Below are 14,046 nucleotides of genomic sequence, written 5' to 3'. Positions count from 1 at the left end.
CAGGAATCCACAGGTTTTTCACCTGAGTTGTTGTATGGGCATAGGGTGAAGGGGCCTCTAGATTTAATATGAGATGAGTGGGAGTGTGATTGTGAATCTCAGAAGGAATCTGTTGGGGCATATGTCCTAAACCTCAAGACAAGGCTTAGGGAACTTGTGGGCTTGGCCCAGGAGAACCTGGCAAAAGCCCAACAGCAGCAAAAGGTCTGCTATGACAGGAATGCTCAAGCTAGAGAATATGCTGTAGGGCAGCAGGTAATGTTTCTCATTCCTGTCAGACACAACAAGCTGCAGGCAGCTTGGAAGGGACCCTACAAGGTGGTAAGGAAGGTCAGTGATGTTAAATACATGATAGAACTGCTAGGCAGGAAGCAGGGGCACAAATGGTACCATGTTAACATGATGAAACCTTACCATGACAGGGAGGCCCTTGTGCTGAGTATATGCAGTAGATTGCAGGAAGAGTCTGAGGGAGATATGGTGACTGCTCTCCTCAGTGAGGCTCGGACTGACATCTCAGTGGAAGGGTGCAGCAATTTCCCAGCAGGTATCTCCTACCCAGGTTTGAGAAAGCCGAGCAGTGTTACAGGAGTTTGGGGACATGTTCACTGGAAAACCAAGGTGCACCCACCTGGTACAGCACCAGGTGGATACAGGACCCCAAAGGCCTATTAGGCAGGCCCCTTACAGGGTGCCTGAGAGAGTCAAACAGATTCTGAGGGAGGAGATACAGGAAATGTTGGAACCAGGGTAATTCAGGAGTCCAACAATCCCTGGGCCTCCCCAGTGGTGCTGGTGCCAAAGAAGGATGGCAGCACCAGATTCTGTGTGGACTACAGAAAATTAAATAGTCACACAGAGTCAGATGCTTACCCCATGCCTAGGACAGATGAAACCCTAGAGCAGCTGGGTGGGGCTAAGTATCTTGCCACCATTGATCCTACGAAGGGTTACTGGCAGGTGCCCTTTACTCCCAGTGCTAGACAGAGGTTAGCCTTTGTGACTCCTTTGGATTGTATGAGTTCACAAAAATGCCCTTTGGGATGAAAAATGCCCCAGCAACTTTCCAGAGGCTGGTAGAGCATATCCTAGCAGGAGCAGGAGATTTTGCCCTTGCTTACGTAGATGATATTGACAGCTACAGCCATTCCTGGCAAGAGCACCTTTAGCATGTCTGTGAGGTGCTGGGCAGACTACAGAGGGCAGGGTTGACCATTAAGCCCAGCAAATGTCAGGTAGGTATGGCAGAGGTCTCCTACCTGGGACATAGAGTGGAGAGTGGTAAGATCAGGCCGGAATCTGCCAAAGTGGAAGCCATTCAGGCATGGCCTGCACCTGTTACCAAAAACAGGTGAGGGCATTCTTAGGGACAACAGGGTACTACAGAAAATTTGTCCCCAGTTATAGTAACATAGTTAATCCCCTTACAGACCTGACAAGGAAAAACAGGCCAGATAAGGTAATGTAGACTCCAGCATGTGAGCAGGCATTCAAGAAGCTTAAAGAAGCTTTGGGAGGACCCCCCTGTGCTAGCAAATCCAGATTACAGCAAAGAATTTGTTGTGCAGGTGGATGCTTCAAGCCATGGGTTGGGGGCTGTACTTAGCCAGATTTTTTCAGAGGAAGAAGACCACCCAGTGGTTTATCTCAGATGTAGGCTCCAACCCACGGAGGAATGCTATGCAGCTGTAGAAAAGGAATGTCTAGCCATAGTGTGGGCACTGCAGAAACGTCAGCCTTATCTGTATGGAAGAAAATTCACTGTAGTTACAGACCACAATCTCCTAACATGGCTACATTGAGCCAGCCAGAAAAATGCCAGGGTTGCAAGCATATATGAGAGTGCAGCATTGCAGTGGGATTAGCAATGCCAACGCAGATGGGCTCTCAAGACAGGGAATGGGGTAAGGTATACCAAAAAGACCTAACCCTCTCAAGCAACATTTCTCAAGGATCACTTGAAAAACTAGCTTGAGTTCTCGGGGGGGGGGGGTTGTGAAGGCTGCCAGCCTAGCTAGATAGAATTTTGTAAATAATTCTATGTCCTTGTAAATATTAATATGATCCACAGGCTTGCTTGACAAATGTAAGAAAAATGTGTTATGCTCTGAGCTTCAAAAATGTAACTACAGTGCCCCCTACTGCAAGAAAACTATGTGTGATCTCAAGCTAGGAGTCAGGATGTCTGCAACTAGAAATTCTTTCTTTTGTCCTAAGACAGAGATAATTACTAGGTTTCACATGTAAAGTGTCTTTTATTGCTGTGGCTTCCTGGCAGGTACAGATCACAAAGAAATGTTAAATTTTAAGTTCTGTGAGCCTTTGAAACCTAAGCAGAAGTGTCAAGAATGATGTAATCTGAAATGACTCAGCAGTAATGTGTATTATCAATTTAAGAGCTATCTCAGAAAGTAAGAATAGCATTTTGTATTTTGTTCTGAAGCTGACAGCAACTCACCAGCACTTTGCCTTGAAGGTAACGTTATTTAGAATATAGTTTCTCTTAGAGATAGACTGGAATACAGCCAGATTAGTCCAGCTGTTTTCAATATATACGTCAGACTGTCCTACAATGTTGTTTTAAAGTATTTCCTGTTATTTCTGAACTCTCTAATGTCATTGTGCTGAATTAATGAGTATTGTCTTGTGTTTATATTATTAAATATTTTAAACCTTTTAACTGTGGCTGTTTTATGTAGAGATAATTTAAGCTCTTAGAGTACTTCCACGTATTTGGTGATACTGTATAAGCCACTCCAATAGCCTTGCTGTTCGTCACACTTACTATTTGGATAACAGTAACATTGCACAGTAGAATTGGTCACCCTTTGTAAGGGCCTTTAGAATAGCTGATAAGAGTAGCTAGTGGTAGGTGGTACTACTGTGTAGTCTGGGCAGAAGGGGGCATAGCTGGAGAACCTGTGCCAGCCTTCTACAGGAGTGTGTGTTTGTATATAAACCAAATCTCAAAGTGTGCGTGTGTGTGTTTGTGTGTCAGCTACGTGGGCAAGGACATGAAGCACTGGATAGACAGAGAGGGTACTGGAGGTTTTGGATTGGCTACTCGGCTGAGATCTGAACCCTATAGCTGTGACAGTGGGGAGTCTTATTGGGGATCTGGAGAGAAAAGGAGAAACCAGCCCCAGACTGACTGTGATCTCTGTGTGCTCTTAAGGGAAATTGTACTTTACTTTGTATGTACTTGTTATCCTCCCAATGTGGACGCCCCTCACTGGAGTTAGTGGTAAGGATTGAGGCTCCTTGATTACTGGGGCAGTGCACGGGTGTCACAAGGAAGTCCAATATCCAATTGCATAGGGGTGTGTTTATTCCCAGTTGGCCAAGTTTCTTTTATCAAGTATTGGAGGATCACTGTGTTGAAGGCATAACTAAAGTCTATAGACATTCGCACATTAACAATTCTTGCTTTCCAGGTGGGCCATGGATACTTGAAGCGCCATTGAGATAGCATCTTCTGTGGGGAGATTTGGTATCTATGCAAACTGGAATAGATCTACGGATGCAGGTAGACTGGATGTTATATGGTCCTTGACCAGCCTCTCAAAGCACTTCGTTACTACTGAGGTGAGTGCTATGGGGCAATAGTTGGGCGGCGCAGTGGTGCAGCGGTTAACATTGTCGCCTCACAGCAAGAGGTTCTCCAGTTTGATTCTTGGCTGGGGTACCTTCTGTGTGGAGTTTGCATGTTCTCCCTGTGTTCACATGGGTTTCCTCTGGGTACTCCGGTTTCCTCCCACATTCCAAAGACATGCATCTGGAGCATTTCTCCCCGGGCCTCCACTGAAAACAGGCTCTGTGGAACCTAGTCGGACTTTACCGGTCAACAAATGTTAAATAAAAAAAATAAATAAAATAGTCATTTAGGTCTGATGGTGTGGACTTCTTGGGATAGGTATTGTAGTTTTAAAGCATTTGGGTACAATAGCCTGACTTAGTGAGATGCTGTACATATCTGGACAGCACATTCTCTAAGCATCTGTCCCAGGATGTTGTCAGGTCCAGCCATTTTCCTTGGAGTAACTCTGCACAGAGTTCTTCTAGCATCGGTAGGGTTGACACAGTACTTCATCCCCTTGACTGGTATGGGCTTTCAATGCAGTTGTGTTATTTCTTTCCTCAAACCAGCTGAAGAAGGTGTTTAGTTTATTGAGGGTCAATATTGTCACTGCACTCTGCTGATGTGGGCCTGAAGTCTGTGATGGATTGTATTCCATGCAACATTCACCTTGAGTCTCTGAGGTAGCTGAAGTGACTCTGGATCTTCTGGCCATATGCTCTTTTTGCTGTTTTTATTCCCTTGTTCAGGTTTGCTCTGGATGACCTGAGGGCTTCCTTATCCTCCAACTTGAAGGCTGTGTTGTGTGCCCTCAAGAGCTCATAGACTTCACTTGTGAGCCAGGGTTTCTGGTTGGCACATGTGATGATGCTCTTGGTGACTGTCACATCATCTATACACTTTTATATGAATCCTACCACTGACTCAGTGTACTCTTCCAGGTTGGTGTGCTGATCTGCAGTGGCAACTTCTTTGAATGTGTTCCAGTTTGTGCATTCAAAGCAATCTTGAAGTGAAGAGATTGCTCCATCTGTCCAGATTCTTACCTGCTTCTTGGATGGTTTCTCTCTTGATTAGTAATGGTCTGTAGGCTGGAGTCAACATAACGGATAGATGATCTGAATTTCCAAGGTGCAAGCGGGGCTTTTCCCCAAATGCCTGTTTGACATTGGTGTACATCTTATCTAGTATGTTGGCACCTCTGGTGGCAAAGTCTAAGTGCTGGTAATAGTGCAGTAGAACTGTTTTTCAGATTAGCCAGGTTAAAGTCACCAGCTATGCTATAGATATAGTCAGGATTTTTCTTCTGCATTTCACTGACTGAATGGTATAGTGTGGCCAGTACTTCATTTGTGTTTGCACTTGGAGGAATATATACAGCTGAGATGATAATAGCTGAAAATTCTCTTGGCAGGTAAAAAGGTCTACATTTTACGGTCATGAACTCTATATTCTCATACCAGTGGGTTGAGACTTTCTTGCAGTTTGAGCACCAGTTGCTGTTTATGAAAATGCAAACTCCACCTCCCCTGGATCTGCCACTAAGGGCCTCGCTTCTGTCTGCTCTAAATAATAATAGCCCATCTACAGGAACAGTACTGTTACTGATACTAGGATTTAGCCAGGTTTTTGTAAAGATGAGCATACAACAGTCTCTTATCTCTGTATAGATGTTTAGAGTCTAATCTTAGGTAGTCCATTTTGATTTCCAGGAATTGAACATTTGCTAGCATTATAGATGGGAGTGAAACATATCTCTCATCCTCTTAGAGCAAGAAATCTGGACAAAGTCTTAAGTATTGGAGGACAAAGACCCAAAAATAGGGACAATTTTTAAATATTGCTCTTACAAACTTAGAAAGTAGGTAGAATAACAAGTTTTTCATCAGCGTGAATTTTCTGAAGGGTATGGAGGTTGAAACTCAAATATCTGTCATTATTTTTTTACTTATATCTTCAATGATTTGCCAGTGATTTGCTAGAAAACCACAATTTTATGAAAAATGTACCAAAAATATGAGGCAAAAATCTAGACATTCTGCAAAAATCTGTACAGTTGAGAGGTATGGCAGTGAAGGTCTGTAGAGGGTTCCTTTCAGCTTGACATTGATACCAGCTCTAGTTCCTGTTTAACTAGATCTTTCGCATCTCTTCCATTGTCTCTTCCTTTCGGGTGCAATGTATGTTGAATTTGTTCACACATAACACTCTGAGACTAGATTTGACAAGATTCCTATCTCTCCAAGTTTGCTAGGCCTCACAGGCCTCAGAGAAAGCAGCCTTGTAAACCAGTTGCACTCCATGCTCATTAACTGAAGGTCTAGCAAGGTATTTCGCCATACACTAACCTTGTGTCCATTTCCCTTCCTGTTTTCGTTGTTTTTGTAGTTTCTGATAATGTATTAGATGGATATTTACACATATATTGCACATGCCAAATTCCGTTAATAACAACCACAAAGGTAAAAACGCACTCTCCAAAGCTATGAATACAGCATCCATGGGACCAGATGACATCCCAGGCTGTGTACTACATGAACTACAAAATGAACTGGCACCTCACCTAAGTGTCATGTTTAATCATACCCTCACCTCAGGCTTCATGCCCACTGAGTGGCGCACAGCTACAGTTATCCCACTCCACAAGGGGCGATCCACCTTGGATCCCAGGAACTACTGCCCCATCAGTCTGACGAGCCTGATCTGCATCATGGAACTTATAAACAAAGAAATTGGCAACCTTCAAACACTGGACCCCATCCAGTTTGGGTTCATGAAGGGCCGATCTTGTCTCCTAAACCTGATTGACTTCTTCGAATCAGTCTCCAGAGCTGTGGATGAGGGTAAGGCAGTCCACACAACCTATCTGGACCTTGCCAAGGCCTTTGACACCATCCCCCACTCTGGAATCATAGATAAACTTACTAAGCTGAGCATTAATCCCTACATCACTCGATGGTTTGACAACTGGCTTACTGACAGAACCCACACTGTAAAAGTAGCTGACTCCAAATCCAGCTCCAGACAAGTGACAAGTGGATTACCTCAGGATTCAGTCCTGGGACCGCTCTTGTTTGCCATCTCCTTCTCTGAAGTACAGGCCAACACTAAGGGACTCTGGCTAACAAAGTTTGCAGATGACTGCAAACTGGGAGCCATTATTGAATCCCCAAATGATGTGTATACTTTACAAAAGGGCCTTATAGAAACAGATGCTTGGTGCCAGAGCCATGGGCTCAAGCTCAATGCCAAGAAATGTATAGTTATCTCCTTTGGGAAAAAACATGTACCCATGAATTACCACATAGGTGGCAGTACACTAAACACCGAAAGTGTGATAAGAGACTTAGGGACACAGGTGGAAGGGGTCTCAACTTCGATAACCATATCGCCACAACAGTCAGGAAACCCTTCTCTGTGGCACATCTCATCACTAAGGGCTTTTCATCCAGAAAAAAGGAGGTCATTGTCCCACTGTACTCATCCCTCATTAGACCCATTATAGAATACAATGCTCCATTTGGTATGTCCTTCTCAAGACATCTGCAGCAACTAGAAAGGCCGCAGAAATACCTCACTAAAAGAATCACAGGCCTAAAGCAGATGCCCTATGCTAACCACCTTAAAAAACTCCAGCTATACTCTGTCGCATATCGTCTACTCAGAGGCAATCTCTGCCTAACATACAAGGCCATGTCAAACCCAGAGCTGTTGGACATGCTACACTTAAAGAAATCCCAATCCCTCAGAGCCACATGCTCCTTGGATCTAAACCTTGTCATCACAATAAAAAAACATGCTGGAGGGATAGGTTCCTGACCCAGAGACTCCCCAGACTCTGGAATAGACTGCCCATACATGTCAAGCAGAGCGCCTCTTTGGCCCTCTTCAAAAGGAACCTTGATGATTGGATGGGAGAAAGGAAATTCACCCCAGGGATCATGTCAGTCACCCTGTTAGACAGGGGTCCAGGGAAGTAAATAGTGTGGGAAGAAATAGCCAGGGAATTGTTATGGCTAGGCTTGTATAGACCCTAGGGCCGATAGCCTAGTACCAGCCTATAAACCTATGCCTTCCTTGAGCTGGGGCAGTGGCTGCCTCACAGGGCGTTGCCATCTTGAAAAAAAAACTTTCAAGTGTACAGATTGTCGCAGAATGTCCAGATTTTTCCCTCATGTTTTTGGCCTGTTACTTATAAAACTGGTTTTCTGGCAAATCATTGCCAAAGGTTTGAGCACTGGAGTCAGAAAATAATGACAGACATCCAAGATTCACAGTATACCCTGCAGAAAATTTGTCCTAATGCAAACCTGTTATTTTATCAACTTTCTAAGCTTGTAAAAGCAATATTTAAAAATTAGCCCCCATTATTTATGGCTTTGTCCAGATTTCTTGCCCTAAGAGGTTGAGAGCTATGCCTGGCGGTTTAAACCTTGGCTCCATATGATTGTCACTATTAAAGTGACACCCCAACCCCATGTGCAAAAAAGGAAAAGGCAATGTGGTTTGATGGAACTGGGAACACTGACCGTGCGTAAGTGGTGGTCATGAAGCAGTACTGGATTCTCTTACGCCAATTTAACCGCCGGTCTTGCAGATGTGCGAAGCTTTTTTTTTTTTTTTTTTTTTTTAATTCTCTTAAAGTTAATGGAACAGGGATTACTTCACCATGCATTTGCTGAATAAGAAAACTGAACCTCCAGTGCCTGTCATTGACTGTAATCCTCAAAAAATTTCCCCAAAAAATCAATTTATGTGGGACAGGACAAATAAAGTTTCTGTAACTAGAACAGGTTTTGCGACACACATTTTCTAAGGAGGGCAGGCAAAACTCAAGATGTTAACATGGCAATAATCTTCAACATGCAGTGCTCTAAGCAGACAATAAGAAGTTTGAAATTCTGACATTACTGACCGTTTGCAAAGAACACTGCAAAAATATGAAGCAAAACCCCTGTCTTTCTGCAAAATTGGACATATACACAAATGTTTATTATTAGCACTTCATGTGATGGTTATTTGAGTCCAGCTCCGACATTGATATGATTTTTTAAACCGTCACTAATAAGGTTTACACTGTTAGATTTGGCAGTGTGCAAGCTGCCAAATTATGATGTGATGTTGTCCTATCTTGCCTTCATTCTTCACTGATGGATTTGGAACCGATCCTAGGTTCTGACTCAACATTATACTAAAGCTTGAGGTCTTCCATTGGCTCGTGGCTGTATCCCTATCCCAGCATCCCCTGGGAAAGCTCCCCAGATCTCGTTTGCCGCTAAACAGATTGAGTGCTTCCATTTTGGCACTGGCTAAGTTGATTTTTTTTCTTATAATGACTTATATTTGTAGTTTTTTTTTTCTTGAAGTTTAAACACTTGACTAATTTTTAGTCATGTTTTAGTTTAGATAGTTCGCTCCTCTGTTTTGTTTTTCTGTCTGTTGTTTGTCTTGCTAGGCCTGTGTTACTCCCTATCCCAGTTTGAATTTAGTCTTAAAGCTGTTTTTTTGTTTTTAGAGAGTGTTGTAAAGAATTTTATTGCTTCTGTTACTTGTTTTCTAACAAACCGGCAGCTTGTTTGATTTAGAGGGCTGCCGTCTGTTTTAAGTAAGAGGGCTATCTTTCTTACTCACCCTTGGGCTAGGCAGCTTCTTTTCAGTTAGAGAACTGCCACCCCTTTCATTTTCTATAGTTGCTGAACCTTGATCTTTTCTCTTGTTGCCTTTAAAAAAAAAAAGTTTATATATAGTATTGTGGTAGCTTGAATTTGCCTACTAGACTGTTGAGTAGCTGTGTATTTTTCTTGTACTTTTTGTTGTTGTTTGTTAGAAGACTGATTATGTCTAAGGAACATAAAGAAGTCAAACCCTCTGGCTTTAAAATGTGTGTGAAGTGTAACCAGAAAATGTCCATCACTGATGGACACACTATTTGTGTATATTGCCTTGGGTCTTTGCATCTGCAAGAAGACTGTTCTATTTACCACTCTTTTAGTTCTAGAGTGCTTCTTGAAGAAGAACAAGCTTATATAGAGAGGTTTACTGAAGTCCTCCTTCACTGAATCATTAGAAAAAGGTCAGGGTACTTCTAAATTGACCAAATCTCCTTCATCCAAACCTGACAACTCTGGGAAAAGGTCACTGCCTTCTTCTGGCCAATCAGAGCCAGCAAAAAAGCTGACTAAAGTTACTTCTTCAGACCCGATGAATGTTGGGCCCGAGAAATCTTCAACATTAGGTCCTTCAGTATCAGTGCCGATGGAGTTTGAATTACGGAGCTGGTCCCCAAAATTGGTACTGGTCTCCCCTAACTTAAGGTCACCTCTCCTACAATGGGTTGGATCTCCTGCCCCCTCCTCTCGGTCCTCCAGGAGTCTTTAGTATGATGATTTGGATTGGGTGATGCACAGACTCTTAAGGACACCTGCGATGGCCAAACTGCTATCGGATCCAATCCAGACGGATTCAGAACTGACCAAGACCTTCCTTTCAACATCTATTCCTCCTCCAAGCCAACCTGGGTCCTCGGAGCCTGAATGTCTGGGACCTATAGTGGTGGAAACTTTGGCACCAAGACCTATTCAGGGTTCTTCAGTTCTGATATCTGCTCCGACATCCTCAGTTCTGTCTGAACTCGAGAAGTTTAGGCGCCGACGCTCTCTGTTTGGGTCCAGGGAGGGGGGTCGGATAAGACATTTGTTAGATTTGACCTTGCTTCTCGGGGCTTCAGTGCGGGTGAGCTCGGCTCCTACATCAGCCTCGGAGCCAACCCCTTGGTTCCAGGGATGCTTTCTGCCCTTTGGAGCCGGAGGTATCGTCGGATCAGGGGAGGGTTCCTTCGAGGTGATGAGGAGTATGCTGTCTCCTCTGTCAGCTCCACTCTTAGGTTCTGACATTCTTTCCCCAAAAGCACCAGCATCTGTCTTGGCACCACATAATCCACAGACACACAGAGACCATAGGCCTCAGGATGGATGAACCCCCCCTCTTCTGAAACCTCTCCAGAATACCCTTCTGAAGAGGTCCCTCATAACAGACTTTGCAAGAGAAAACATTTAGACTCCCCAGGGGAGTCAGTCACCTCTGATACAGACCTCAATGAGTGAGAAGGGTACCCAAGGTCGCCCTCTGAGAATGTCTTCTTTGCAGACATCCTGGAAATCCTTAAGCAGAGAGGCGGCTGGAAGTCCATTACACCTTCAGAGGAGGACTCTGTTTACTTGAAAGCCTTTGGGTCTCACCCTTTCACCTCTTGGGTGCCTCTGCCTTTTGACAAGCTCATGGAATTAGTTAGTCGAAAGGCATGGGCGTCTCCAGATGCAGTGGAATCTGTTCCTAGGAGGCCAAATAAGTTTGCCACAGCTCCATCTAATAAAGATTTTCTTACTAAAGGTGTCGCAGTAGATGCTATGGTGGTGGCGATGGCCACCAAGAAGGACCTTTCTGAAACATCCTCATCTCTCCATCCACCAAACTGTCTTGTATGATGTACAGATATTTAAAGCGCATGTTCGCTTCAGTGACTTTTGCACTCAGATTACTGAATTATCTGACGCACTTTACTAGGCTACAAAGAAATCTCCTAAAGGAGCTAGGAGGTACTCTCCAAGGTACAGTAGCTGCAGGGGCATCAGACAAAGTTTCCTCTCTGCTCGCCACCTTAAACTCTGTGGTTAACTCCTCCATGAGGCTCATTTCTTATGTTGCAGACTGAGCAAGTAGAGCAGTGAGTTCAGGAATTTCCATGAGAAGACACTTGGATGCGCTTGTATGACTTTGCAGAGCCCTTTAAATCTTCCTTTATAAATGCCTCCTTTGATGGCTTGTCCTTGTTCAGGCCGAAAGTCAAGGACATACAGACCAGGTGTGAGATAAAAGGAAAAACTCTCCCTGCCGTAGAAGTCCGTTTTCTCTACCTTCTAGACCCTATCCAAATGGTCAAAAGGGAGGTAAAATGTGGTTCCAAAAAATCCCTGGGAGCTTTCCAAGACACATATGGTGATTCTTCCCCTAGGGGCAGAGGGGGTCCACAAAATCAGGGCAACAGGGATTCTTTCCTTGGTAGGCCTTTTCAGTGCTCCTGAAGGGAGGCCCGTCTGTCCTGCTCTAGAGGCAGTCAGGGGCTGCTTATCTTTGTACCCAGAAGCCTGGCTGAAAATAACAAAAGACAGGTGGGTACAAAGCATCATATCCAAAGGTTACTCTATTACCTTTTCCATTCCTGTCCCAAAAATAGAGAACCTCCCAGATGTTCCACCCAGTCAGAGAGAACAGGCAACTCTAGAAATTCAAAAGTTGCTAGAAAAAAAAGTCATCCAAACAGTCCCCGCAGACCAAATAAGATACAAAACTTACTCAAAGTTCTTTTTAGTGCCAAAGAGAACAGGGGACTGGAGACCCATACTGGATCTCAGCAAATCCATAAGGAAAACAAGGTTCTGGATGGTAACACTGCAGTCGATATTCCCTTTTCTGGGAAAACATGATTGGATGTGCTCTATAGACCTCCAGGATGCATACTACAACATAAAAATGGGCAGGCCATCCAGGAGTCATCTGCGCTTTTGGCTGGGAGTCAATCACTATCAATTTCTGGCTCTGCCCTTTGGTCTCACTACAGCCCCCAGAGTGTTCACCAAGTGCATGGCAGTATTCATGGCTCATTTAAGATGTCTAGGATTTTGAGTTTTTCCGTATCTGGATGACCGGCTCCTAACCGCCACCATGAAGCATCTACTACTAAAAGCAAGACATACCACATTACTCCTCTGCTCTCATCTAGGAATCACGATAAATTATGAAAAATCTGCCTTGTTGCCATCTCAGCATATCATTTTTATAGGAACAGAGCTAGACGCAGAAAAAATGATGGCAAAACTTCCTAGAGAAAGAATTCAAGTACTACGACATCAGATCTCTTACCTCCTTTCCAGGAAAAGAGTACAGGCAAGGACAGTCCTGAAAGTCTTGAGAACCATGGCAGCAGCAATAAATTTAGTTCCACTAGCAAGCCTGCACATTAGGATTCTACAGTGGCTACTGTTCATTCAGTGGCCATTGCAGGAACTACCCATGTCCCACCAAATTCTGATAATGGAGTCCTGCAAGAGAGACCTTCACTGGTGACTTCATTCCACTCATGTGACTTTAGGTTGACCCTTTGTTCTTCCACAGCCATTAGCCACAGTAACCATGGATGCCTCCCAGATAGGGTGGGGGGGGGTCATTATCTGGGAAAGAGAGTCCAAGGCACTTGGCAGGATCATGAGGCCCATTTGCACATCAATGTCCTAGATATGAGAGTGGTGCTTCTGGCGTTGCAGGCACTTCAGGGCTCTCTTCCACTGGGAACTACTGCAATACATACGGACAACATGTCAGTTGTTTGGTACATAAACAAGGAGGAACTAGGTCCTATCGCCTTTGTTGAGAGGCCCTGAGAGTATGGCATTGGACGACCTTCTCCCAACACTTTCTGATAGCAACACACATCCCAGGGAAATCCATTATGATAGGAGACAAACTTACCAGAGCGATTTTGATACCTCACGAGTGGTCCCTACAACAAGAAGTAGCGGAGATGATTTTCTGCAAATGGGGCCAGTCTTGCTGCAACCTTTTTGTCACGTCCATGAATGCGAAATGCAGCAGCTGTTTTGCCCTAATTCCCCCTCTGGGGGAGTCACCAAGGGATTCACTTCTACAGAATTGGCCCTTGGGTCTCCTTTACGCCTTCCCTCCATTTCCCTTAATACCCAAAGTTCTGTTTCCCCTTAATACCCAAAGTTCTACAGAAAGCCAGCTCATTGGGAAGCAGTTTGATTCTCGTCGCTCCATACTGGCCTCGTCAAATATGGTTCCACTTCCTTTGGCCTCATCTACAATAGGAGCTGTGGATTCTGGATCCAGTTCTGGACCTTCTGACTCATGCATCAGTGATGCTCCATCCCTCTATTCAAACCCTCAAATTGACAGCTTGGCTGCTCCAATTCCAAATATAGCCAGGCTCCCTAACCTTCCTTTATCTGTGAAGCATATCTTGATCTGGTCTCATAAGGCTTCAACGAGGAGATTATACATGAGTAAATGGAAAAGATTTTCTTCTTGGGCATTAAGTAACCACATTGATCCCTTTTCTGCTCCCATAGGTTCCATTCTTGAATTTTTGACAAAGCTGTTTAATGAAGATGCAGCTGTGGCTGCCATCTGAATTCAGTTAGCAGGAATATCTAATTTTCACGTAAGTGATTTGGGCCCGAGTCTGATGTCTCACAAAATATGCAAAGTCTTTCTGAAGGGCACTTTTTTATTAAGACCACCCATTAAGACCCCTTTACCACCATGGGACCTAAACTTAGTTCTATCTTGTTTGATTCTCCCACCCTTTGAAACTGCATCATCCTGTGATCTAAAGTTCTTTACATGGAAAACAATTCTCGATTGCCATCACATCTGCTAGAAGAGTTTCAGAG

The sequence above is a fragment of the Protopterus annectens genome, chromosome 12.part0 (assembly GCF_019279795.1).
Source record: "Protopterus annectens isolate FY-2018-M chromosome 12.part0, PAN1.0, whole genome shotgun sequence".
In the NCBI taxonomy this organism is placed as follows: Eukaryota; Metazoa; Chordata; order Ceratodontiformes; family Protopteridae; genus Protopterus; species Protopterus annectens.
The sequence above is the reverse complement of the archived record's forward strand: the minus strand, read 5'-3'. Positions refer to the sequence as shown.